At 43.7% G+C, this 27056-nt stretch overlaps 1 pseudogene; it reads right to left on the bottom strand.

Moving 5' to 3' along the window:
- Positions 1 to 3637: 3637 nt before the first annotated feature.
- LOC121466666 lies at positions 3638 to 3734 on the bottom strand (annotated as a pseudogene).
- Between the last annotated feature and the right edge of the window lie 23322 nt (positions 3735 to 27056).

Here is a 27056-nt window from a genome sequence, read left to right as displayed (position 1 = left end):
GGTGCCTGTAAAAATGAAGACAGATATTTTCTGTTCTAAGAGGGAACAATCAGAGCACAATCACAATAAGATCAAACTCAAACCCAAATGCAACAGTGTAAACTCACATCTGGAACTCATTCACAACCTTCTGCTTCCAAAGGGGTCCATTTCTCCTTGCCATTAGCAGCATACCCAGCTTGCCTTGTGGGCTCAGGACAGCTCCATCCCACACACACACTGCCTTTTTTGGACACCCCACAGTCATAGAATCTACTCGACACCCCTCCGGTGCAGAGTTCGCCACTGTTAACTGAAGCTACATCTTCAGTAATGGCCTCTCTCATACAGTGCCAAACTTTGGAGTCTCTTCATGATCTCTGTTCAGTTGGAAGCTCTTCTTCACCTCATTGCCCCAATTCCAAACCCTGCCCTTTTCAGAAAATGCCAGGTACTCCTCTAGAGATGCTCAAGACCCCTCCTACAGGGTATTTAAGCTCTGGTCCCTAGACCTGCCATGTGATTTCTCCTGATCCCTCCTGTCTCACTTCTAGGGAACCTGAGAGTCACCCGGGTGTGCCTTGCTCATTAAACCTGGTCTTTTTCATTCCTCTTGATATGGTTTATTGTGTCAGTCAAGAAACTCACTATTAGGGATCCAAAAATACTTATCAGTCCCCTTCATGTCCTCATGAAGTACCATATGGAAGACACATTGCCAAATCTAATAGTATCATACTTGTCCATGAGTGCTGTTCACCCCTTATAGCAGAACTTCTAAAGTCATCATCATCATGATCATGATCATCACCACCACCACCACCATCATCATCATCATCATCATCATCATCATCATCATCATCTACCAATGTCTTGGACTCAAGATGAGGTCTGAGGTCTTGTATGGTGTGTCTGTGTGCTGTTACCCATGAGAACAATTGCAAATTATCTTTGTATACCCACATCTCAGACAATGTCCTTCCACACCCTTGCCCAGTCCAGAGGTTTGGTTGCTCTTGCTTCCTATACTTGCTAGGCTACAGAAGAAAGGCAGTATTCTCTGCTGGCTTGGTCTACTTCTGCTGATGTATAATTTGTTTATATGCTAACTTTCTTTTCTTTCCTATGTGTGTTCACAGGTGAGCTAGCATGTACATCCTTACTCTCTAGAGAAGTCCTTTAATCCTTGAGAGATCCAAAGGTTCAGTAAATGTTATGATTGCTTTCTGGATGTTTCTCATCATTCCAATGAGCTAATATTCTTCCAACTCGAAAAAAGACTTTCAGATTTCAAAATATTCTCATCAGAACTGTGTATTCAAAAGCATAAGGTTATATACAATTAATCCCACAATTTTAAATAGATGGAAGCAACCATTTGAGTTTATGACAAAGAGAATTATAACCTAACTGAAGGAGATGTGACCACATAATCCAGAATGAATGTCTTATACCAATGGATGCAATAAAATCTCTCTCTTTTTCTTTCTCACACACACTGTAAGTATAAACAATGATTGGCTTATGGTCTTTGGAAATCAAAACTTGAAAAAAGTTGAAGTATTTGGAAATAGGCATAAGTGGGGATCTCAGGAAGGGTATTTCTTAAGACACAGATAGCGAGCTTCTAAATATTTCCCATGTCATTAGAAATTCATTGCTGCTTTCCATGTGAAGCTTTCTGCTTGTACAATGGTAAACAATGAGAGAGAATGGAAACAATTAAATTTGGAATTAGGCTGAATTTGGAATTTGCATGACATCGTCTCTTTCTCAACATATTTTCCCAAGTCCCAGAACCTTTCTGGACAAAGCTGAAGGCTCTTGAGCATCTCTTGCCAATAACTGGATGAGAAAGGAGCTGCTATCCTTGGAGCAAGAGCTTAAATGAACTTCTCTCACCCTTGCAGAGATGAAATCACCCCTGTGGTCAGAACTTCAGAACACCAGCTTTCTCTCCTGGCACCTGGTTGGTAAGCAGGCTGTGGGCACTTAGGATTTCTCATCCAAGTCAGAGGAAAAGGGAATTTAGATTTGCCCATCCTCTTCTTGGCAATAAAGTCACAAAGAACATAGATTCTTCCAATGACCTGGAAGAGAAGGTTAGAGTTGTTCTCAGAAGCTGAGCTTCTTTTGCTGATCCTACCCTTGAAACATGTGTGACGGCGTAAGTCACAAAACAATCCCACACCAGTTTTGAATTATTATTAATAAAAGGGTTATTTATTTTAGGGGAAAAACTTAAAGATCACTGTCCTAGACAACAGCCCTTGGCATGACCAGGAAGAGTCTAGCAGCTGGAAGTGGGAGCGGGAAGCAAGAGAGTGATAGTAGGGCTACTGCTGCTTTTTTAAAGCAAAAGAGACCACACCCAAGTGGGCTGATATCTTAAAGCCTATTGGCTGTAGGAGCAGAAGGAGCTCCCACAGCACCTCCCCCTTTTGTTTAAGTAAGAGAGTTCCAAACACAATACAAAAGAATATACACTAGGAACAGATATCAAGTATAAGATTAGAATTACAATCAGCATAAACAATGTTAAGCAAGGAACATATGCTTAATGTTTTAATAAACAATCTATCCTAAGGAGTCTAAGTCTTTTTTTTTTTTTTGAGTCTAAGTCTTGTATTGGAAATGGCTTGGTTAGATCATAAGAGGACAGTAACTACAACTATCTAATCTTCAACCCCATTGAAGGCCTGAGAAGGGAGATACTATTACTTGAGCAGGCAGGAAGTACAATCAAGTAGCTTCCAAAGTGAGCAGTATATGACGGAGACAATGAACTACCTGAGCAATCACCCAAAGTCTCATTTTGCAATATTGAAACAACCAACCTTGGCTATGGCCTACCCGTAATTGACAGACCATTTTCAGAGGCAGGAAATTTTTCAAAACTGTCCCATCCTGTCTGTCTTGACAAGATTTGACAGTCCTGCTTCTCCATTCCCTGATATCTCGTAGCTGTCAGTGGTTGAGGCATTGTCAGTTCTGTTCCCAGAGGCCAGTTTTGTCAAGAAGAAAACAAGCTCCAAGTGGAGTGTCTTTGGTGCTCAACATTCTCTCAGGAATAAATTGGTGCTGTCAGAAGCAATCATGTCTTGTATCAACAAAACCTTAAGTTATTTAAATGCCATGTTCTACAGATTCTTGAAGTGGTTAAAGATTCCCTCTCTAGACAGAATACAATCTCTATATATCTAAAGAACCTAATTGATCTGATTGTATGTACAACAAACATGAACAACTATTGACCTATAATAATTAATACCTATATAACTTAAAGACTAAAATTTCCTGTCAGAATATTAAATAATCTGTAAATAAATGTGCAACAAATGAGGACAGTGACCTGAAAATGTAAACAATCTATAAGTATTTTGATCAGAGGTAGGAGTAATATATAATGCAATATGAAAATATATCCTAAAAGTGTATCAATATACAAAATGTCCTAAACTGAGGTAGAAACATGCATATATACAATCTGACAAAATAACTTTGCATAGGTGTACAAATAATGTAAACAAAAATAAGAAATATAATTTGAACTTGTATCAATATACAAAAAAACATACCAATGTAAATTACCCATGAATAATAACTCACAAGTATCCACTCTATAGCCCACTATTACTATCCCCCCTTTTTTGTTTTTTAAAATATGGAATGCTTCACAAATTTGTGTGTCATCCTTGTGCAGGGGCCATGCTAATCTCTGTATCGTTCCAATTTTTAGTAGATGTGCTGCCTCTGTCTGTATTCTTTAGAGAGTCACTGCCCCCTCATACTCTCTGGGAATCTACATCCAGGCTACACAGGGCTGGCTGGGTGTCAGGTTTCATTCTTCAGATCCTAGCCTGTGCCTTTTTGATTCAGCGCCCATCTGACCACCAAGGAAACGTGAGTACAGGGGCTGTTGGAGTTACATGACTGTTCCTTGCCAACAATGGCGGGGGCATCTTCTCGGGGCTCACATCAGCTGGAGAGGGCACCTTTCTAGACAACATTCTTACAGTCTTTCTTCCGGCACAGGTCTTGGCTGTAACACCAGGCTTGCCACTGTCCTTTCCCTCTCTAAACTGCACATTTTGTATTTCTTTCTGTCCCATTTGTCCCCTTTGATTGTAGAGCCACATACAAATGATTACTAATAAACATGCAGTGGAGTCAATATTGGGCTGCCTTGAAGTCTTCTCCACCAGAGAAACTAGTTCATTACTTTTAAATTTAGCCTTGTGCAAATTCTTAGGACAAGGGGCCGAAAGAGTCCACACTCTTTGTTGAAATATCACACTCATGGCATCTAGTGCAGCTGCTGATATTACTCCTCTCTGAAACCTCTTGAGCTGGATTGCTGCCGTCCACATTGCTCTCCACACTGCTGTCTTCTGAGCTCCTACTAGTGTTTCCCACTGCTTACAGCAGTCAACTGTTTCTCTTGTCCAAAGTTCCAAAGCTTTCCACAATCCTTCAAACATCAAGATGGCCAGGTCTGTCACAGCAATAGCATACTCCCTGGTACTGACTTCTGCACTGGTCACCTTTCTGTTGTTGTGACAAATGCCACAACCAAGGCAACTTATGAAAGGGGGTTTATTTGGACTGATGATTCCAGAGGGATAAAAGTCCATGACTGTGGGCCAGAGGTGTGAAAACAAAAGGCAGGCCTGGTGGCAGGAGCAGGAACTGAGGGCTCACATCCCGAACCACAAGCACAAAACAGAGAGTGGCTTGGATATTTAAAGACTTCAAGCCCACACCCTTGGAAGGTGATACAGTACCTTCCAAGACTCCCCAAACAGTACCACCAAATCGGGGACTAAGTGTTCAAATGCCAAAGACTGTGGAAGACATGCCATTCAAACCACCACAGAGGCATAGTCTAAGATCTACTGTTTCAGATAGTAACTCTGATTAGGGCACATACTGAGCTGAATATTGGACATTCTTGGCTTATTTTATCTTTTTCTTTTAGCTAAAATTCTCTGGAGAAATTTAAGGGGAGCCATGTCATTACTCTGCCTCATTCTTTTATGCTATGTAGACAAAACTCTCCTCAATTTAGTATTATATTCTCTGCCAGAAGGGTGTCTTCTCTTTTTCCTTCATATGTAAGATCAATGATCTTGAACTGAGCAAGGAAGAAAAGTACACCTTAAGGTGAGTATGTTCAGCCGTGTACCCCACACCTACATCTGCTTCCCTGTATGAATGGAGAACTGTCCTGTGTGACCCCCTAGCTTGCTTTGTTCAAGAATATTACTCTAGCACTCTTTTTTGTCACAAGCAATAAATCTCCCTGCTCTTTTATCTTATCATGGTTACACTCATTGCTTTTGCACTTACCAAAAGAGACACATGGTTATGCCCTTGTCACCTGTAAGTATCCAAAAGGCAATCCCTTCTTCCAAGCCTGCTGTGGTAGTTTGAAGGCAATTGGCCCCCAAGATCTCATAGGGAGTGTCACTCTTAGGAGGTGTAGCTTTGTTGGCGTGGGTATGGCCTTGTTGGAGGAAGTGTGTCACTGCGGGGGTGGGATTTGGGGGTTCCTATGCTCAGGATACTGCCCAGATAGTCAATCGACTTCCTGTTGCCTCTGAGTCAAGATGTAGCACTCTTAGCTCCAGCACCACATCTGCCTGAAGACTGCCATGCTCCCAACCATGTTGATAATGGGGTGAACCTCTGAACTGTAAGTGAGCCCCCTCAATGAAATGAACCTCTGAACTGTAAGTGAGCCCCCTCAATGAAATGTTTTCATTTATAAGAGTTTCCATGGACATGATGTCTCTTCACAGCAATAGAAACCTTACTAAGACAGCTGCCCTGGTTTCTTTTTCTTTTTATTCTCTAAGGAGAGATGAACCAACATAACCCACTGGTCCCCAGAGTGCCTCCAGTGCCACTCCCAGGATGGACACCTCAGACCAGGAGACCTGTTAAGGGCAAGTCCAGGCACTCAGCTGCTAGCAGAGCCTTTTTCTCTCTTGAAATTCAAAAGGGTTTAATAGTAATTATTAAGATTCCTTTTGGAAACCCAATATGCTTGACAAATGGTCCTGGCTTTTGGACTCTCCTTAATTTCCACAAGGCTGAGCTTGCTTAGGCTGCAGTGACAGTTCAGGGATTTGCCCTTTTCCAAGTGCAGTGTAAAACGGAAAGTTTGCTAGCCCATCCCATTCCACCCCATAGCCTCTGCCCTCCTTTCCTTTTAATTTCCTAGCTGAGGACATGGCTGTGGGAATCTACTGCCACCAAAGCGAGGCAGGACATCGTGTGTGTTTGGCTATAAGGAGAGGCTGCCATATGGGAGCATCATGGGAACACCTGAGCTTGCTCTGCTGAGTCCTGCATCCTTGCTGTCTTTCCTGTTTGTAGACTCTGAATAATTTTTCCAGGGAAGGTTAGGTTGTGCCACATCGCATGTTAGGACACATGAACAAAACCAAAGCTTCTCTGTCTGGTTGGAGGTCTGTTTTGAACATTCAACAATGAGGAGGAGGTAATGCTACCAAGGTCTGGGGCATGAACAGTGTTGTGGATTCCCTAAGAGTTCTGGTGTTGCTTCTGTTGGTGAACTTTGCTTTTCATAAATCTGTACTTTTTGAAATGTCAGGTTTCCATAAATCTGTGTCATCCACCTTGGGTACTTTTGAGGTTTGGTAACCCTGGAGTCCTGATTCTTGTATTCATCAGCCTCTTCCTTCTGCAATCTGGGAGAGTACATGCTTATTATATAATCTTGTCAAAATAATTCTTTTTCCTGTATAATGCCCAAAGATTAACAGCAAAATAACAGAGAGAGAAGTGTATGAATTTAGACTTTAAAAAATTGAGATAAAATCTGACTTTTCCAAAGTCCCAAATGTGACTCAGAGGGAATGACTTTCCTTTTAAGTGAACTATTTGATGCTGATACCACAGTGTGTGGTGAAAATCAAGACACGCCCATTTCTTTACTCACAAATTCAAACAACACACGTAAAGCATGTTGATTTGTGTGCTATGCCCTGCCTAGGGATACATGGACACATATACCATGGTATAGATTTGGAAAGGAATACATATATGTGTGGTGGAAGTGTATAGAGAAAGACATGCAAAAAATAATTAGAATCAAAGCAACAAAATCAATGTAGCAACTTGTCCGTAGTAGGGATCCATTCAGCGTGTCCTTGTGATCCTTCCTAGACAGAGGTGGACTCCACTCCACTTCAGGCTGCCTGAAGATTTGTAACAGAAACAATAATGTACCACCTCTGAGCTTGAACCTCACTCATTTTCATCCTTCCAGAAGCCCAAGCTAGGTCACAAAATGGTGTAGTTTTGTGGAAAGAGAGAGGCTACAATGAGTGGTGTTAACAGAAAAATTAAGGCCCCGTTTTGTGGTTCTTAGTCTTATTAATAAAGTAAAAACAGATCTGGAAATAATTTAAGGCAGTTTTATTATTAGACTTTGGGGAAAACACAAGAGAACACGTGAGCTGTAAATCTCAGCAGTTGCTGGAAAGGAGGAGATAAAGAAAAGGAGGAGAGAAAGCTCTGACTTCTAAGTTAGGAGCCAGGAAATCAGGAAATCTCAGCAAGGGAGAGTGTCATCTTCTGGAAGAATGTGATAGTTAGTATTGTCAACCTAATGCCAACCAGCGAAGAGGAAGCTCAGTTGAGAAAAATGCCTCCATAAGATTGGCCTATAGGCAGATGTGTGGGGCGTTTTCTTGATTAGTGATTGATGTCCACTGTGGATGGTCCTACCCCAGGGAAGTGATTATTAATTATATAAAAAAGAAAATTGAATGAGGCATAGACAGAATACCAGTAAGCAGCATTCTTTGATAATCTCTGCTTTAGTTCCTGCCTCCAGATTCCTGCCTCAAGTTCCTGCCATGGCTTCCCTTGATTATGACTCTAATCTGCAATCCAAAAAAGCTATTGTCCCTCCAAGTTCCTTTTACTCAGTGTCTATCACAGTAGCAGAGAACTGGAGGGCAATTAGTACAAGGAATGGGGTTTTGGTGTGACAGACATGCCCATGTTGTTTTGGGGAGCAAAAGTGTTTGGAACTTGGGACTAGAAAAGACCATTGGTAGGTCTATGGGCTATTCTGTGTGAGCCTGAGAAATGCAGATGTGTTAAGAGAAATGCAGATATTGGAGGCCTAGGGAGTGTGAGATCCATTCAAAGACTCTGTTGGGACCATTTGTTGCCACACCAACTCCTGTGTCGTGTGTGACATGACATATGTCATTATGCTGGACGGGAGCTACATGTCCCATGGGACTAGGTTTCCTGGAGGTCAATGGCAGACAGCCTGGTATTAGCCACAGCTGAGGCATAGACAGGTTTCTCGGTTAGCTGGCTATGAGGGATATGAGTTTTGCACAATCTCTTTTATAATAATGATATATATATATATATATATATATATATATATATCTACAAGACAAGGATCATTCTCTTCAGAAACAGCTCTGGGATAGGAAAGCACAGTATGGGAATGTATAAGACTACAGCAGAACCTTTGTCCTACACAGGGTGTATGATGAGCAAGGGAATAGATGGGTTAATGTTGATGGACAAAGACTGTTATATTATACTTTCAACTTTATGGATAGGCTTGCTAGATCCCAACCCCCATGATGTCTGCTGCATAAGAAGGTACTAAAAAGTATAGTTCAACAGGTGCAGAGAACTGATTAGGTATATTTGGTCACTAGATGAAATAAAGGGTTAGGGCCATGACAGCGATAATGAGACAGAAACTTTCTATTCATAAGATGAAACCACTTGTCTGAGGTTTACAGTCCCAAGGACAAGATTTCCTCTTCTAAGGATGCTTTATGTCTAACACCTGTTCCTGATAATGTACTTTTCTTAAATATCGTTGATGTGACTAAAAGAAGCTTTCATACTGTGCCAACTAATGATACATGACCTTCTGATTTGTTCTTTGTTTGAATACTATATAATGAAAACATGAATTCAGTAAAATCGCAGCAGATTCCAACCACTCTCTTGTGTGTTGTGTCTGTCTGTCATTCGCCGAACTTGTGCCTTCCTGTTACCAGGACCCTGCTTCTCCCATGGTCTGAGTGGCTCTCCTGAGCCAGTCCATGGCAATTTGTATGGTGTATTTCTGGTCACCTGTGGCTGAAGAATCAGCTGTGACTGACAGGATCCCAGCATCACTGAAGTGAAACTTTGGCTTCACTGGGACAGTTGATGATTAGCTGGAATAATATGCTGTGATTAATAAGAAGCCAACATTAATGGGAAGAAATCTTCTGGGAAGGGTTTCCGCAGGCTCAGCACACAAAAGCAGTGTGATGGTGGGGCAGAGAGGGATGCATATTAAGCTGGTAGCCAGACTCGGTAATGAGTAAGAAATCTCCATGTGCGATGACTATTCTTGGTTGTCAGCTTGACTATATCTGGAACTACACCCCCAAAATGGAGGGCACACCTGTGAGGGATTTTCACTTAATTTGAAGTAGGAAGATCAACTTCTAATCCATATCTTTGAAGTAGGAATACACACCTTAATCCAGATCTTTTGAGCTAGGTAAAGATGCGTGCCTTTAATCCTGACCTTGAGGTGAAAAGACAACCGTTAATCTGGGCCACCTCTCCTGTTGGAAGCCTATATAAGAACAAGAAAGAAGGAAGCTTTTGCTATTTGCCTGCTTGCCCTAGCCTTGCTAGCAAGTTCAATTTTTTTACTGGCATTGGAGCCTACTTCCTTGGGAAGTGTATACTCGAGAACAGCTGAGACATCCAGCTTTGAGGACTGAGAAACTGTCGGATTTCTGGGCTTTCTCTTCACAACCAGCCATTGTTGGATTATCTGAACTGCACCCTGTAAGTGATTTGCGTAAATCCCTTTATATACAGATGGAGAGATTCATTCTATAAGTTCTATTTCTCTAAAGAACCCTGACTAATGCACCAGGTGACTCCAGCTTGAAGTCAACAAAAGAACTCGCAACCATAGCATGTTTGTTTGGGAGAAGACAGAGCTAGATCAGTTCCCGTGGGACACTGGCATCAGGTGAGGGCACCTTGGCTCTGAGCCACACCAGAAATGTGACTGCACAGAGCAAAGCCGTGGCAAAATGTCTGGAGCTGGTATGTGTTCCTGATGAGCTGAGCCGAGCGTGCTTGGGTCCTGGAGCTGGAAAGGTTGTGGTCACATTCCTCTAAGGGAAGTGTGGCAATAGGACAGGCCCCTCCCCGGTTATCAGAGAGAAGGTTGACGAGAGCCTGCGCCAACCCTGGAACCGCTGGGCTGCCTTCACTGTCAGAGTGTGTTTTCCCACACCAGCTGCAGTGCCAGAGACAGAACCTGCTGCTAAGAACATGCTGAACACTTCGAGCCTTTCCGGTACCGAGAAGTTGTTCCTCTAGTCTCTGTTCTGAAATAATTGCCTTGCTAATTTTTCCAGAGGATATTTAGGCATAAGAAGTTCAAAAGTCTTAACCCTGTTTACCTCCTCTCCAAGGCCTAGGCCTCTCTGTACCTGGGCTCAGAATGCCTGCTTCCATGTTGGGGAGAAGTCCGCAGTGTGGTGGGATACAGAGATAGAGCCAGGAGAACAGAGGCTGATAAGGAGAAGTGCCAGAGTTCGAAGCATCCCTGCATTCTAAAGCAGTGCAGTTCTTTGGATGAAAATGTCCTTCAGAGGCTTAGGCAGTGGAACACTTGGTCCCCAGTTGGTGTCTCTACTGAAGCGGCTGTGAGATCTTGGGGGTGTGGAGCCTTGCTAGAGGAAGTACGTCACTAGGGGTGGGTTTGAGTGTTTGTAGTCTCATCCCACTTCCTGTTTGCTCTAGGCTTAGAGCTTCTGGTTGAGACTAGAGCTCTGGGCTTCCTACTCTAGCCTGCTGCTTGATATCATCATGATTGACTTGTACCCCTTAGAACCATGAACCCAAATAAACTCTTTTTCTGTCAGCTGTTTTGGTCACAGTGTTTAATCTAAGCAACAGAAAGGTAACCAATGCAAGGAAGGTTCTGTTTTTTCTTCCCTATCTTCCTTCCTTCTCTTTTTCCTTCCTTTACTTCTTTGGGCTCAGGATCAAGTATAAGACCTGATATATGTAGGTAAATCCTCTACCACGAGCTACATCCCGGTCCTCAATATGTTGTTATTTTCAAATCTACTCTAACGTGTTTATGAATAGAACATGGTAACTCGGGTATGTTGGGTCTTCCTAGTACCTCATGGTCTCTGCTCCCTTCATAGCTATCCTCCTTGGAGTCTGAACGTCATCAGCAAAAAGAAAAAAAAAAAACCCGGCTTTTTTATAGGTCTCCTAAGTTCATCCTTCCCAAATACCAAAATATAAAAGGGAACCAGAAAAGCACATGAGGCAGTTTTGAATATTTACTTATTTATTCTGCTTTATAATCATGAATGATCATAAACCACTCTGTGCAGAATCATTGTCACAACCCTATATTGCAAAGATTGTATGTACAGCTCCAGTGTGTGCCAACTTCTTGTTACTACAACAAATCCATGCCGCGTGTAACATGTGTAGGAACCAACTTGTCCAGAGAGGATGCTTATTTTGACTCACAATTTTAGAGACAGCAGTACAAGATGGCAAAGTAAAATTGCTCCCCTCATGGCCAGGAACACAACAATATAAAAAAGAGGGGCAGGGAGAGCAGGGGACTGTGGTGCCACAATCCCATTTAAGGGTTTCCTCCTATGACTTCAAAACCTCCCTCTAGGATACATCTCTTGAAGGTTTTATCCTTCTTAACCCTGGAGGTCCACCCTGTAACACATGGATGTGTGTGGTGGTGGGGGGCATTTATGGTAAGATCCAACCTAACAGGGGTGATGGTCAACTCTGCATACTTCAATGTTTCCAAATAGGAAAAATAAAGCATCCATCCCAGTGGCCCCAGGAAGAACAAAACCTGGATTTCCTACTGGCCTTCTCTTACCTGTGCCTGCTTGAGTAACAGATGTCCTATGATTCTTTTGTGTCTGCGAAGGTCAGCTTTACTGCTGCAGAAGGGAGCATGGCTTCTCTTGGAGATAAGCCCTGGAGGTATCAGGTGACAGGCAGCGTGCCTCACTGAACAGACTTGCAGGGGACATCTGGTGGAAGTGGTAGACTGCCATCAGGAAGATCAAGCATCTACCCGAGTCTGGGAAATTAGAAATAAAAACGGTCCAAGCTGAGGGAGGTGACAAGAAGCACAGCTCTGAGCTGTCGCCTGCCATGTGGTGTGGACTTCCACTGTAACGAGCTCCAGTTTCCTTTGTTGCTGGAAGTTAGACGTGTAAACACACCGTCTCCAAGGGGCACTCAGCTGCTCAGAACAGTTTGATTTAACAAGGCACCAGGACCCAGCCATCTTTCAACTGGGCCTTCCACAGAGCGTGGCTTTCATACTGCTGACCTGGACCACCTCTCCAAAACCCCGACATTAAAGAGATCAAACAGCGAGCAGGACCTCAGGGAGGCACTTGCACGAGGACAGGAGCATTCTCCCAGCAGGGAAACACTTTCTATTATCCTGCTGTTTAATGACAACTTTCCTTCAGTGCCTGAAAAAACACCCTTGTCCAGGAGCAGATGTTCCTGGTGGCTGTTCCCAGAAAGAGAGGAGCAATGTTTGGGAAGGATGTTTTATCTTTAAGCATAAAGAGGAAGCATGTGAGTTTGAGCACTAAAATAGTCACAAAGCATTTTGTAAAAATTATCTGTGGACTGGCGAGATGGCTCCGTGTGTAAAGTCGTTTTTCACCAAGCCTGATGACCTAAGTTTGGTCTCTGGGACCCACAGTAGGGCAGGAGAGAACTGACCCCATCAAGCTGCACTCTGATCCTCCATGATGTAGCATGTGTGCCCCACGCAAATAAATGTAATAAATCATGTTAAAAGGAATCTGCTTGGGATAGTGTATTAGTCACTATTTTGTTGCTGTGACCAAGGCAACATGTAGACGGGAGGGTTTCTTTGGACTATCAATTCCACGGGGACAAAAGTCCATCTCATCAGGACAGAGGCACAGCAGCGAAGTGTGGCCATGCAGGCAAAAGCAGGAAGTTGAGAGTTCACATCTTGACCTCATGCACGAAGCAGAGAGTGGAGTGGAAATGGCAGGTGACTTTTGATATCAAAGCCTGCCCCCAGTTCTTCTCTGGCATGGCTGCATCACTTAACAGCCCCCAAACAGTGACATCAACTGGGGACCAAAGGTTCCAATCCCTGAGACTATAGGGTACATTTCTCATTCAAACCACTATAGGTGGATGATTTAATTGTGTTGGGCTCCTAGGGAAGTCTCTGTGCTTGCAGCAGCTGGGGTATCTACTGCTAGAAGCAGTATGTTGTTTCTTTGTTCATCCTTACTGGTGACTTCGGGCTGCTCTATGCTAGAATCTTCTCTTGACTCAACAATCATATCTTGCTCCTTTCATCTGACTTTAGATCCTTAATATCAGTGTTAGTCAGGCAAATATCTGAGAGAAACAGTGAAAAAACAAAGATAGACTTGTTTTGTTTCTTACTGATGACGGTCCGTGATGGGATGGTTCCTTTGTCCCTGTCCTCCAGTGAGAACTTCATGTCAATAAGGACATATGGTTAAGGCTGGCACTCCATAGTAGGCTGGAAACAGAGTAGAATCCCTGTGTTTGTAGCTTCCTCCTTCATCCCTCCTGTCCTATCTGGGGCCTCAGCCTGTTGGATGGTATCATACACATGAAAGCCTTTCTGCTTGAGTGACTGACTCTTGAAATGGCTTCAGATATTCCCCGAAAGTGTGCTTCACTAAGCTCCTAGGTGTTTCCCAGTCCAACCAAGTTGATGATCAAGGTTAATCTTTCATTGTCTATGTATGTAGAAGTGGCTCAGTTGATGGGTTATTAACACCCTCTTCAAGATCACTGCAATGGCAGCACCAGGAGTTCTCTGCAAAGAAACTTATTACCAACTGACAACTTGTTATTTATTATACCTAATTCAACAAATGCAAATAGAGGGCATTAAGTAGAACTATATTCAGAGATCGCTCCTTACTAATACCAGTTCTTATTTGGACACATTTGAGGCAACTGGATGTGGATGGGTGACAGGAGAAAGTAGAGATCAATGTCAAACAAAAAGATATGGTGGATATATCACCCAAAAGTCACTTTTGGAATGCAACAGACACGTCAAAAATCTGTGTGCTCTCACAATCAGTTTGTCAAGGGTGATCCAGTTTTGAATTCTTTCTCTCTGAAGTGGAAAAGACACCCCCATACTTTAAAATTAGAATGAAGAAGAGAAGGTGACTTGGTTGAAAGATGGGAGGTGAAAGCTTTATTGTGAATCCCAACTTTAGAACAAAATACATTGTCGGAATGCACTACCTGGATGCCTACATCCCCACACTCTAAACAGCAATGGAGCCAGAAATTAGGTAATTGCAAGAGCAACACTGTTAATTTATGTAACAGGCCCCTCTCTCCTTTCCAAAGATTCATGCCCAGTGTTTTTAAGGAGCAAGACTATAATAGATCATATCAATGCTGTCACAAGTAAAGCCTGGGGCGAAGTTACCTTTCTTATTATTACCAACCAACTTGTTTGAGTTGAGGCTCAAGAGGAAAAAACCTCTAAAATTCAGGCTTTTGTTTTCACCACATCATCTTGATTGATGTTATCATCTTGGCTGATGTTGACCTGATCACACCCTACCCCGAATCCTCGTGTACTAAAGAGCAAGAAATCAGATTTTCTTTGACTCTTAATAGCTGACCACTAAAGGTTTGAGACCAAGTACAAACATCAATTGTGTTCTAGAAGAAACTCGTTTTCCCTTTTATAGACTCCATCACTGATATGTTTCTGTATGTGATTTTCTACTATAATATGGGTTTTGCCAATTAAAAATATTTTTCAAAGTTAAAACATTTGTTCTTACTCTGTTGTATTTCAGCAGCTCATGTTTTAATATGAAAACATTTTACAAGAATCTGGACTTACGAGTTTTCGGAGAAATAATAAACACCCGTGGGGGAGGGGTGATTGCCGTACCAGGCACAGTGCTGAGGCTGATGGAAGCTGCTAGAAGCTTGCTTCTGAGAGTCTGACAAAGTTTGGGAGGACAGCAGCCCAGAGCACAGGACGATGAGGAAGAGCCCAGTAGCTAAGGGAAACAAGCTCTAAGCTGTGCTCTGCCACTAATGAACTGTGCAGTGCCTGTAAACCAGGTGACTTCTACATTCCAGACAGTGTTTCTAGCAATTTTAGGGTCCCAGGGATTGAAGAATTCAACCAGGAAAGGATCTCAGACAAGTCCATGCATCTAGTCCATGCAATAACCTCATGGAAATGGCAGAAACGCAACCCCATGTAGATTACAAGAGTGTCACATCTACGTGGGTGAGAGGGGAAAGAGATTTCTGACAGCTTGATCCTGGGACCAGAACTCTGGAGCGTTATGTAGGTCTGGTCCACAGTCACATCTTCAAAGGGACTCACCGGGAAGGCAGAGCAGCCCAAGACCCTGCAGACTCCTGCTCTCCCTCCTCCCTCTCTCTATCCCTCCCATTCCCCTCTCCCTCCCTTCCTCTCCTTCTCTCTGTCCTTTCTTCCCCAGAACATGGATAATAAACTAAAAATGATGCTAACTGGTAAGGAATACTGAGGCAATGGTTTAAAAGATAACAGTTCTGTGCTTCCTAACCATGGATCACAGTTTCCAGTCTTACGCAAGCATCCTTTCATCTCAGGGATATGAACATCACTGCATCAGGAGATAAGTGTTTCCTCTCTGAGGGAATCCCCCAAAGCCCTAGATGTGGTCCTGAGTGGCTATTCCTGCCCTTAGATGGATTTGTTTTCTTCTCAGCGGACAGGGCAGGAGTGGCCCTGCTGTGACTCCTACCATCTGCCATCTCTCCTGTAGGTGCATCCAGCTACTGGGGGCTGTTGAGGCCCGGCATGTCACACAGTTCCATGTCCTAGCTCTCCTTCCTGGGAGCCAGTGGAGGGGCAGCCATCTGTACTTGGCTAGGAGCTCCGGGCCTGCCTCTTGCCTCGCCACAGTCATCCAGCGGATTGCCAGGGCGTCCGGCAAGCAGAACAGTGGAAACTCAGCTGACGGGTGGAAGACTTCCAGTATAAATTTCCCTTTTCTCGCCACAATTTTATAGGCCCTTGCAAAGACGCACGTCAGCACTTCTGCAAGTCAAGCTGTACTCCACAAGAACCCAGCCTCGTCGGAGGCTCTAAGCCCTCATGTTGTTTTTAACGATTGGATCGTTTACCAAACACATTACGTCTGTGTAACCCTATCTCAGGCCGTAGAAGGAGGTTAGAACACCCGGGTTTCAGGAAAATTGGTTTGCCACATCGACCGGAATTTTAAGCCACTCCTAGTGCATTTTATCCTACATTCTCTAACACGGAGCCTCTGTTAACTCTGGATCCCTGGCTGGCTGAGCTCACCTCTGAGTGCCAGCATTGGGGTGAGAAAATGTTAGTGGTGGAGAGACAAGGCCTGTACAAAATGCAAGGTGTTCAACTGAATCCCCTGAGCGAGCGTTTCGTAGACTCTTGATCACCTCAGGCCTTGCTGGCGAAGGAAACAAGACACATAGGATTTTAATCCCTGTTTTTCTCAGGTTGAACCTCAGAGCTCTCAGGGCCCATTTCCTACACTTGGTCTTAACCCTTCAAAGTGAATCAGACGTGGTGAATCTAGACCACATTTTAAAGTTGGCACTGAGAATGAGTCTAATTGGTTTACAACTACATGCTTAAACAGACCAGAGAGAGTGTTTCAGTCTAGAGGTATGACTGGTCTTCTACAATACTGGAAAAGGAGACTATGTGTTCATTTCCTGGACGCCCAGACCCAAATAATCACACAGAAACTATATTAATTACAACACTGCTCGTCCTATTAGCTCAGGCTTTTAATAAGTAACTCTTACATCTTAAATTAACCCATTTCTATTAATCTGTGTATCACCATGAGACAGTGGCCTACCAGTAAGGTTCTGACATCTGTCTCCTTCAGCAGCTACATGGCATCTCCTTGACTCGGCCTACTCTCTCTCTCTCTCTATCTGTTCAGCCTGGCTATATTCTGCCTTGCTATAGGCCAAAGGAGTTTCTTTATTAACCAATGGTAATAAAACATCCCACATCACAATGTGACCTCTTTGTGGGCAAAACTGATGTATTATTAACTTCTTATATGGTTTTGTCAAAGGATGGGTTCTGTAACTGGGTAGAACCATATGCTAAAGATTAGACAACTAAAGAAGGACTAATAAGAATCCAGAGAGAGAATTTGGGGTTCAACCTGAAGATATGAAAAGCAAAACAGCCAGCCAGCCACTGGCTCTTACCTCGACCTCAGTCTGAAATGGCGATCTTGCCTTTTAGAATCTCAGAATGAGGCTGTGTCTGAGAGCTGTCCCCTCCCATCTTATATTCCTCTCTAGGGTTGGGATTAAAGGCATGTACCACTATCATTAAAGGCATGCACAGCCCAGTTTCTGTAGCAGCTAGTGTAGCTACCGGCATTAAAGGTGTGTGTTATTATAACCTGTAAGGCTGACCAGTAGGACCGTTTTACTCTCAGATCTCCAAGCAGTCTTTATTTATTAAAATACAATTGAAATGTCACTACAGACAACCTCCCATTATCTTGGAGGATGCAGCATTTCACGTACTGGCTTTGGCTCATATGGCTGCCCTTTTTGGGAAGACATTGTCATTTGTAACTGGAGATTTCTCTTCTTCCCTGCCAGTTCCCAAATTACCATTCTGAGACTTAATATTAATTACAAACCGTTTGGCCTACTAGTTCTGACTTAATATTAACTAACTCTTACATCTTAAATTAACCCATTTTTATGATTCTATATTTTACCATAAGGCTCATGGCTTGTTACTTCACATCTTGCTTCTTCTGCAACTACTGGCATCTCTCTGACTCTGCTTTCTCTCTCCCTGTATCTGTTTGGACTTCCTGCCTACCTCTATTGCGCCCTGCCATAGGCCAAAACAGCTTCTTTACTAACCAATGGTAACAAAACATATGCACAGCATACAGAAGGGCATCTCACATGAACCATTCCCACTGTTGCCTCACCAGCCAGGGCAACACCTTCTCTTCCTTCAAAGTGAGCCCTCCCTCCGTTCCCTTTCTTCCCTGTGACCTCTGGAGTCCACCTCAACAGAACTGATTGTCTGTCCCACAGAAACACCACTGCTTCTCGGGAAATCTGAAACTGTAACTTGCAACACTTGATGGTACTGTGTGTTTTTATGTAGATTCCATCTCTCAATCTCCATGCTCCTGATAGGTTGGGCTAGAACTTTCTTTGCTGGGGAACTTGTCCTAGGCGTGCGAGGTATTTAGCAGCACTCCAGACCTCTTCTTGCTACAAGCCCTTTGCTTGTACTTCCCCAGAAATGACAGCTAAAGTGGTTGTCAGATATTCCTGGGGAGACAGATTTGTCCCAGTAAAGAAACACTTCATGATCTCAAAGCTCGTGGGGTCAAGTGCAAAACTGTTTCTCTTTAGGTGTGAAGCACAGTCCCTGCTCCTCAGTTGGCATTGTTGAGTTCTGAGTGGAACCAATGGTTACAGGACTAGTATTTGTATTCAGATAATGGTTAATTATTCTCTTACTGTTATCTGGAATTCTGGTGCAGGTAATGATGACGTCATTGATTGGTAATCTTGTATGTAGAATGTTGTGGATAGCATGTGGACAGCATGGCTGACCTAAACTTGGGTTATCCTCTGGGATAGCTCACGCTCGTGGAAACTTGTGAAAATTCTGGGGATGGGTTTGTTTCAGATCTGATCACCTGACTCCCAGACTCCTCTTATATGCCAGTGAAACTGTCCTGAAGCAGAATGCGTCAGATGGGGGGAGAATGTGAATCAAATAATCACACTAGCTCTGAATAGGGTATATTAAGGTTTTCCTTTATTCAAAGCAAAACTCATGGGGCAGGAACAGGGGTCCAACATCCGGGTGTGGAGCGTGGGAAGAGAGAGGTGAGTGGTGGGACCACAGCTTTTTGGTATCCCAAAGCCATGCCTCAACCTGGTCCAGCCTCTCAAAGGCCTTTGGCTGAAGGAGGTTCTCCATCACCTCCCCCTTTTGTCTAAATAAGAAAGTTCCAAACCCAATACAAAACTATATACCATAGAACAGATATCAAATATAAAAATTAGAATTACAGCCAGAAAAACAATATTAAGCAAGGAACATATGTTAAATGTTTCAATAATCATTCTAGCCTAAGGAACTTAAGTTTTATATTAGACATGGCTTGTCTAAATCATAAGAGGAAAGTAACTACAACTATTTAAACTTTAACTCCATCAAAGGCCTGGGAAGGGAGATAATATTACCTGAGTAGACAGGAAGTGCAATCAAGCAGTAGTAGATGTGCAGTAGATGACAGAGACAACTGGCTACCTGGGCAATCACCCAAAGTCTCATTTGCAATGTCGGAGCAACCAACTTTGGCTAAAGCCTAGAGTAACTGACAAACCATTTTTAGAGGCAGAAAAATTTTTCAAAACTGTTTTCCCTTGTCTTGGCAAGGTTTGGCAGTCTTTTTTCTTGTATCCTGCTTGTCCAGTCCAGACATCGTGCATTTTGTCAGTGGTTGAGGCATGGGCAGTTCCTTACCCAAAGGCCAGTTTTGCCAAGAAGTGAACAAGCTCCAAGTGGAGTGTCTTCAGTGCCCAACATTCTCTTGGGAATAGATCAGTGCTGCCAGGAGCAATCGTGTCTCGCGTCAACAGAACCCTACGTTCTTTAAATGCCTTGTTCTACAGCTCCTTGAAGCTGTTGGAGATTACCTATGTATGCAGATTGCAATGTCTATATATCTAAAGAAACTGATTACTCTAAGTATGACAAACATGAATGACTATTGACCTATAATACTTAATACCTGTATATAAAGACTAAGATTTAGTATTAGAATATTAAACAATCTTTAAACAACTGTGCAGTAAATGAGGACAATGACCTCAAAATGTAAACAATGTATAAGTATCTTGATCAGAGGTCGAAATATATAATACAATATGATAAATATATCCTAAAATTGTATCAATATACAAAATATCTTAAACAGAGGTAGAAATATGCATGCTTACAATCTGACAAAAATAACTGCATAGGTGTAGAAATACCATAAATGGAAATAGGAGCACATTCAGTATAACGAATATAATTTAAACTTGCATCAATATGCAAGAATCTATACCAATGTACATTGTTCATAAATAGTAGCTCACAAGTATTCATTCTATTATTCATTATTGTTATTATTAGTGTGAGTAAGCTCACACTAATCTACCTATTATCCCGTTCAATTTTCCATTTTTTTTTCTAAGAGATTTCTGAGCATACATAATTTCCACCCAACCCCCAACCCTATACCAGTAATAATCAACCCCTAAATAATGTCCCTAACCCTGAGAACAAACTTTGTTGGGAGAAGGGCTGTTGTCTTATAAAATTACTTCCAGCTGTCATAGGGGCAATGTGCTTTCTATGGAATCCTGTAAAACTAAAATGATGGTTAAGTTCCAAGATTACTGTCTGGTATAATTGCAAATGGTCTCTGAGTAGCTGCTATTGCCCTGTGGACCCATTGGTGTGACATTTTCTCAATTGCCGATGAAATGGGAGGGTCCGGCATACTGGCCGATGGTGCCACTCCTATACAGGTGATCTTCAGCTATATATAAGAAAGTCAGCTAAACATGAGCCTGGGAGCAAAACAGCAAGGGGCTATCCCCCCCATGGTCTCTGCTGCAGTTTTGACCTTCGGGTTCCTGCCTTGCATCCCCACACTAGCTTTCCTTGATGGGCTGTAACCCATAGACCAAATAAACCCTTTCCTCCCCAAGTTTCTTTTGATCATAGTGTTTGTGACAGCCATGGAGAAGTCACTAGAACACACAGTGAGAACTGTGCTGTTAGCAGCACACAAGAGCTTCTGCCTCCAGCAGCATCTTCTAAGCACAGTGATCTCCCCTTGATCAGTTATTCACCTGTTCACCTGTCCATTCAGTCATTCATTCAGCAGATGCTGTTTAGTTCTGTCAGGCGGAGCATTTGTGCAAAGACCTGGTATTCCAATGGCAAATTGGAATGCCACTGTCCCAGCTCTCAGTTTTGGTCTCGAGGGGAAGACAGATAAATAATCATGGGAACAAATGGAATCAGCAATGCTCCTGATGCCATAAGGACAGAGACAGACTCACAGAGGAGGCAAGGTTGATGGGACATGACTTCAGGACAAGCAGGAGCAGCAAGGAACACATGCTGGTCTCCAGGAGCCTTTTGTAGCCACTCTAGTGCAGGTCTGAGGGAAACTGCCAAATCACGGTGGCGGGCTAGCAGAGCCAAACCTTGCACAGCTGTCCAGGGGGGTAGTTCACCTGCGGAGGGATAGTTCAACTGCATGAGGTAGGAGAAGGCCATGGAGGCCTGGGCAGGGCCTGGTAGTGGCATGGGTTCAGACCATGTTGGGTGCCAATTTGTTGGCATACAAAAGAGTTCCACAGTAGCCCAGAATGGAGTGTAACTAGGGTTTATTTATGTGGGGATAAACTCACAGAAAGAGCAGTGATCCACAGTCCTCTGCATGCTCTGAGAACTGGAACTGAATTCAGTAGTCAAGAGGCCCGAGCATGCTTTTCATCTACTTTTATAGTACATGAGACCACTCCCAAAATGGGCTGGTATCTTAAAGGCTATTGGCTGAAGGAGTTCTTACAGCGCCTCATGAAGCCATGCTTCCTATATGCAGGTTCTTGAACTGTCTTTCATTGTACAAGATTCAGGAGGGGCAAGCCCATTCATGCCTAGTGGGTAAATACAGTTATTTAGGACACAGATCTCCAAGCCAGGCAGATGTGTTGTGTCACTGTAGAAACAGACAAGAAAATGCCAACGCTTCAGAACCCTCCGTCCAGAGCCAGGGGTGTATGGATTCTGCTTCTCTTTTGCTTGCCCCGTTTTAAAGACTCCTCTACCATAAAGGAGAGTCCATACTGCTGTTCACCTGCTGTCGTTGGGTTAGAGCGGTGGTAACGGCTTCCAGTGTTACTGGATCTCACCCAGGCCTATGTAGCCTTAATGTCTTTTTGTTTCTTAGCAGGACTGTGATGAAGCCTGGATCACCCACAGCTGATCCAGCATCTTCAACACCCTCGAGCTCAGAAAACTCATTGTGCGCATGGGTCACAGAATGGACTTTTCAGAGTTCTGCCTATCACTCAGAAGTGAGCCATTGCAAAGCCGGAATGTGTTAAGTATTTCCACTTGCCTTTTGTCTTTGCACAGCTCCAGCAGGTTTGACTCCTGAAGCTGTCTGAGTAGAGGCCATTTAAAGTACGCCCAGGCTTCCCTAACGTAGACCAGCACATGTGGCTCCAGGTCAAATATGACGTCCAGCTGACAGGTACCTGCTTCTCCTCACTAAGCTTCTCCATGATCAAAAACTGCTAAAGAAGCTTTTCAGTTTCAGGAGGTCCCATTTATTAATTGTTTCTCTCAGTGTCTATACTACTGGGGTTATATAGTTGTCTCCTGGGCCAAAGCATTTGAGTGTACTTCCTACTTTCTCTTCTACAAGGTCCAGTGTGGCTGGCTTTATGTTGAGGTCTTTGATCCATTTGGACTTGAGTTCTGTGCATGGTGATAGATAATGATCTATTTTCATTCTTCTACATGTTGATATCCAGTTATGCCAGCACCTCCTAAATATAACCCCAGTAGCACAGACACTGAGAGAAACAATAAATGGGACCTCCTGAAACTGAAAAGCTTCTGTAAAGCAAAGGACATGGTCAACAAGACAAAACGCCAGCCTGCAGAATGGGAAAAGAGCTTCATCAACCCCACATCAGACAGAGACAGGGGAGGAGAGAGGCAGGGAGGGGAGCAGAGAAAAATGTAGAGCTCAATAAAAATCAATTTTAAAAAACCTGATCACTGTTACAGGAACCAGCTTGAAATGTGTGCTCTCTGAACGGTGAACGTCGTGGCCTGACTTCACTGACACACAGGTTCCTGTGAATCATTCTCATGGCAGCAACAATAAACTCAGGCCTTGAAGAGCTGGAAATGTGTTACTTAGCTGGTGTCAGGAAGAAAATGTCAAAACACTAAAACCAGGCTGAAGTTAAAAATCTGGCCTCTGAACCCATCAGAAGCTTATTCATCCCATGTTCTATATACACAGAAGTGACCTCACACTGTCCATGTTAGTGAGAACAAAGTAATCTGGAAATAATTGTGTGGGTTGCACAGAAGTTCCCCAGACAGGACGTCCTGAGAGGGCGAGAAGCGAGCAGCCCCAAACATAACAAAGCACCCTCGCTCTCTCTGCTTCGAAATTCCCCCAGAAGTCACTTCCAGTATGTGTTGCTATTGTTATATTTTAGTTCAACAGTGCTGGGCTTGGAACCCAATACCTCCCTCCTCCATGCTAAAATCCAACACTGAGCTGTTCCCCAGCCCCAGAGCCTTGGTTTAGCAAAGCCAGCACATTCATTAATGTGTGTTTGCTCATTTGGGAGGGGTCAATGCGTCTCTCATCTAGGGAGTTTCCAGATTTGGTCACAAATGCTACTTGCATGTACTTCAGGAGTTTCCTCAAGACTGATAAAGGGGCCCAGGTTAAAACTCTAACATCATAGTGAAGCAAAACCATTGGTTTTCATCCTTTGTTGATATTAGTTTACTGGTTTGGAAGATAATGGAAACAATGTTATTAAAATGTTACTCTCTCTCCCTGTCCTCATGATGAAGTTTAAGTTCCCCAAGAAGCTGATTGCTGACCAAGATCACATCATTAGCTCGTGGCAGAATTCAGGGAATCTTATTCTTCTGAGTCTCTTCAGTCTGCAGATTTATCTAAATTTCAGTTTTCAGAACTTTCTGATTAATCTCCCAAATACTTCTTCACATTACTACATGAGTTCAAGAAGTGAGATGATTGGGAGGAAAATTCACTAGCAATTTGTGGGCCTTGGATTCATTATCAACAGCAGATCACATAAGTCCCAAGCTACTTCAGTTTTCAAGCACAGCGCCTGCAGGCCCAGGCCCAACCAGAATTATTCAACTTGGAAGCCCTCTGAGCAGTTAGGCAATCTATCCCAGAGGTGGATGTGAGGCTTAATTAGCCTGCTGATCCTATGGATTGGTAGTGACTGATGAAAAAGGTCCCAGGGCCACCCTGGCCACAGAGATCATACAGCAATGATTAGTACTGTCTATCATGGTGTTGGAGGGGCATATGGTGTTACTCTTCTCATCCCTGGCTTTTCCTGAGTATTAAATTTGGCTTACAAATTACTGTAGAATTGCTCTGTTGTTTTATTTTCAACCAGACTGCTAGTTTACAAAGTTAGGGACCATGCCTGAAATGTCTAGCAGATTACTGTACACAAACTAGGGCCTAACAACTGCTAATAGCGTAATAGCTTATAGCTGGGTTCAAGTAAACCAAATAATGTAATTATGTTGACTTAAGGAAGAACATCCAAGAGAATACTCAACCGAGAATACATTCCTGCTCAGAAGCCAAAAATGTTTTCATCGATACTTTACAATAAAATTTATTCCAGATTGCATCTGAGACTGTTTCCCAAAAACTTACTTTTCGAACTGACACCCCGTTTCCAAAACAGATTTTTTTCTTAATCTGTAGGACATGGAAGCATAGAGCAAAGATCCAGAGGGATTCTAAGCAGACTGATGGCAGTTTCCTCGAGTGCTATGAGCTGCTGACTTTTCAGGCATGGCGAAGAGTGGGGATGGAGATGGCAGGAAAGCGGCACTCGGACACTTCTGAGTGGGACCGAGAGCAAATTCACAGAGATTCCAAAGTTCTGGGGGACTGGGTGAAATTTCTCCATAATGCTCTATTTTATAACTGTACTTGAGAGACTGTGTGTGTGTGTGTGTGTGTGTGTGTGTGTGTGTGCAATGCCTGCAGAAGCCAGAAAAAGGAGTCAGATCCCATTGACCTGAACTTACCAGCAGCCATGAGCCTTTCGATGTGGGTGCTGGGAGCTGAAGCTGGGTCCTCCGAAAGAGCAGTATGAGCTCTTGACCCCCGAGCCAACTCTCCAGTTACATTTATGGTACTTGCTTTTGGAAAACTAGCCTACCTAGTGTTAGAATTTTGCTCATATCTCTATGCTTCCTGTTTTCAGCACAGTGGAGAAGGCCAGAGGGGGCAGGATGTGAGAAGAGAATGGGGCCTAGCTGGCTGGCTAAAGAACCATCTCTTCCCCAACACTCTGGAAGAGGGGATGAGGAGAGGCTCCTGACAGTGAGGGACACTGAGGCTGAGGAACGACACCATTCTCCTTTTGGGTTGGGTAGCAGCCAGAGGCTAAGGGACTTTTCCCTGGTCACCCGCTGTGCATCAGTGAGAAGCTAAGCCTTCTGGGCGTTTACTTCCAAGGGCATTGGGTTTGTTGTCCTCTTCTCCAGCTGACTGTCCCTTAATGAAGGAAAACAGATCTAACTTTGAAAGCCACACCTCTGCTCCATTGGCGGCACAAAGGGAGCCCGGATATTTAGATTCCTCCTCTCTGCCTCTGGAGTTGGAGCAATTAAATGTTTCCTTTATGAGAGTTCCCATGGTCACGGTGTTTGCTCACAGCAATGAAACATTAACTAAGATACCTAGTTTGTGTCAGGCTGACAAAACACCAGCCACCACACCCCACAGAACTGGATGCTAATCGCTGGTCATTGAGTCTGAGTGCCAACTTCCTCACTGGTAAATCAGGAAGTTGGAGTCTTCCACTTATCCAGCCAACAAATATCGGCTCCCATTGAGCCTCAGGCCCCAGCTAGTAGCCATGGAGTGAGGGCCTTCAGACACCAGACAGATACTCATGTAGCAAAACAGGTTGTGTACAATGCAGAAGCTCAAAGATTGCAGGGAGGCCAAGGTCCTCTCTGATGCCCGCGTGCTGTGAGTTTATGATAGTTTCCTCACTGTCTTCCACCCTGGAGTCCCTGAAGCCTAACTGGGAGCTGTGGACGCTATTCAGATCACAGACTGTGCGACCCCGAGTCCTCCCTGGGGTCTGCTAAGGCCCAATTTATGAACACTTTCTCAGTGCCTTTCTTAAAACTTTCCTGGAAACCAAGACTCTGCTAAACTTAAAAAATTTTCCTTAATGAGAACCCAGCTTTCCCAGACACCTATTGCCAATGACATCCTCTTTGGCAAAGCTTTGGAACTGAATCCTGAACCATCTGCTGCCATTGTCCCTCTGGAAGTGAGGATACCTGTCAACTGCTTATTGTCACAGCCTTTCCATGCCCAGGCAGTGACACTGTTCCCCAGCCCATTGCTGGTTCTGTGAAATAAACTTCAAGTGGCAAGCACTTTTTAAAAAATCTTACAAGATCTCAAAGACCTTTTAGAACTAGTATTTATTTGATCACACGTCCACTGAATGTAAGCATAGTAGTTTGAATGAGAATGGTTCCCATAGGCTCATCATGAATGCCTGGTCTCCTGGTGGAAACTATTTGGGAAGGATTAAGAGGTGTAGCCTTGTGGGAAGGGATAGGTCTATGGCAGGTGGGCATTGCTAGTTCAAAAGCCTATGCCATTCCTAGTTTCTCTTTCATTGTCTCCTTCTTTGGTTAAGGAATTGAGCTCACAGCTATTGCTCCAGCACCATGCCTGCATGTCTGCTGCTGTGTTCCCCACCATGATGGTCAAGACCAATAAACTCCTTGTTCTAAACATTGCCGTGGTCATGGCATGTCATCACAGCAAGAGAAAGGTAACTGAGACTGTACATGGTCTATGTTCTGAACTCCAAAGTGGTGGGGACAGTAACAACAAGCACAGGTCCTCCAGCTCCATTGGCTCTGGCGTGGCTCTGGCGTGGCTCTGGCGTGGCTCTGGTGTGGCTCTGGCGTGGCTCTGGCGTGGCTCTGGCGTGGCTCTGGCGTGGCGCTGGCGTGGCACTGGCGTGGCTCTGGCGTGGCACTGGCGTGGCACTGGCGTGGCACTGGC

Source organism: Microtus oregoni, unplaced genomic scaffold, assembly GCF_018167655.1.
Source record: "Microtus oregoni isolate MIOR12 unplaced genomic scaffold, Mior012 000033F_ref0000390, whole genome shotgun sequence".
Taxonomy (NCBI): Eukaryota; Metazoa; Chordata; class Mammalia; order Rodentia; family Cricetidae; genus Microtus; species Microtus oregoni.
The sequence above is the reverse complement of the archived record's forward strand: the minus strand, read 5'-3'. Positions and strand labels throughout refer to the sequence as shown.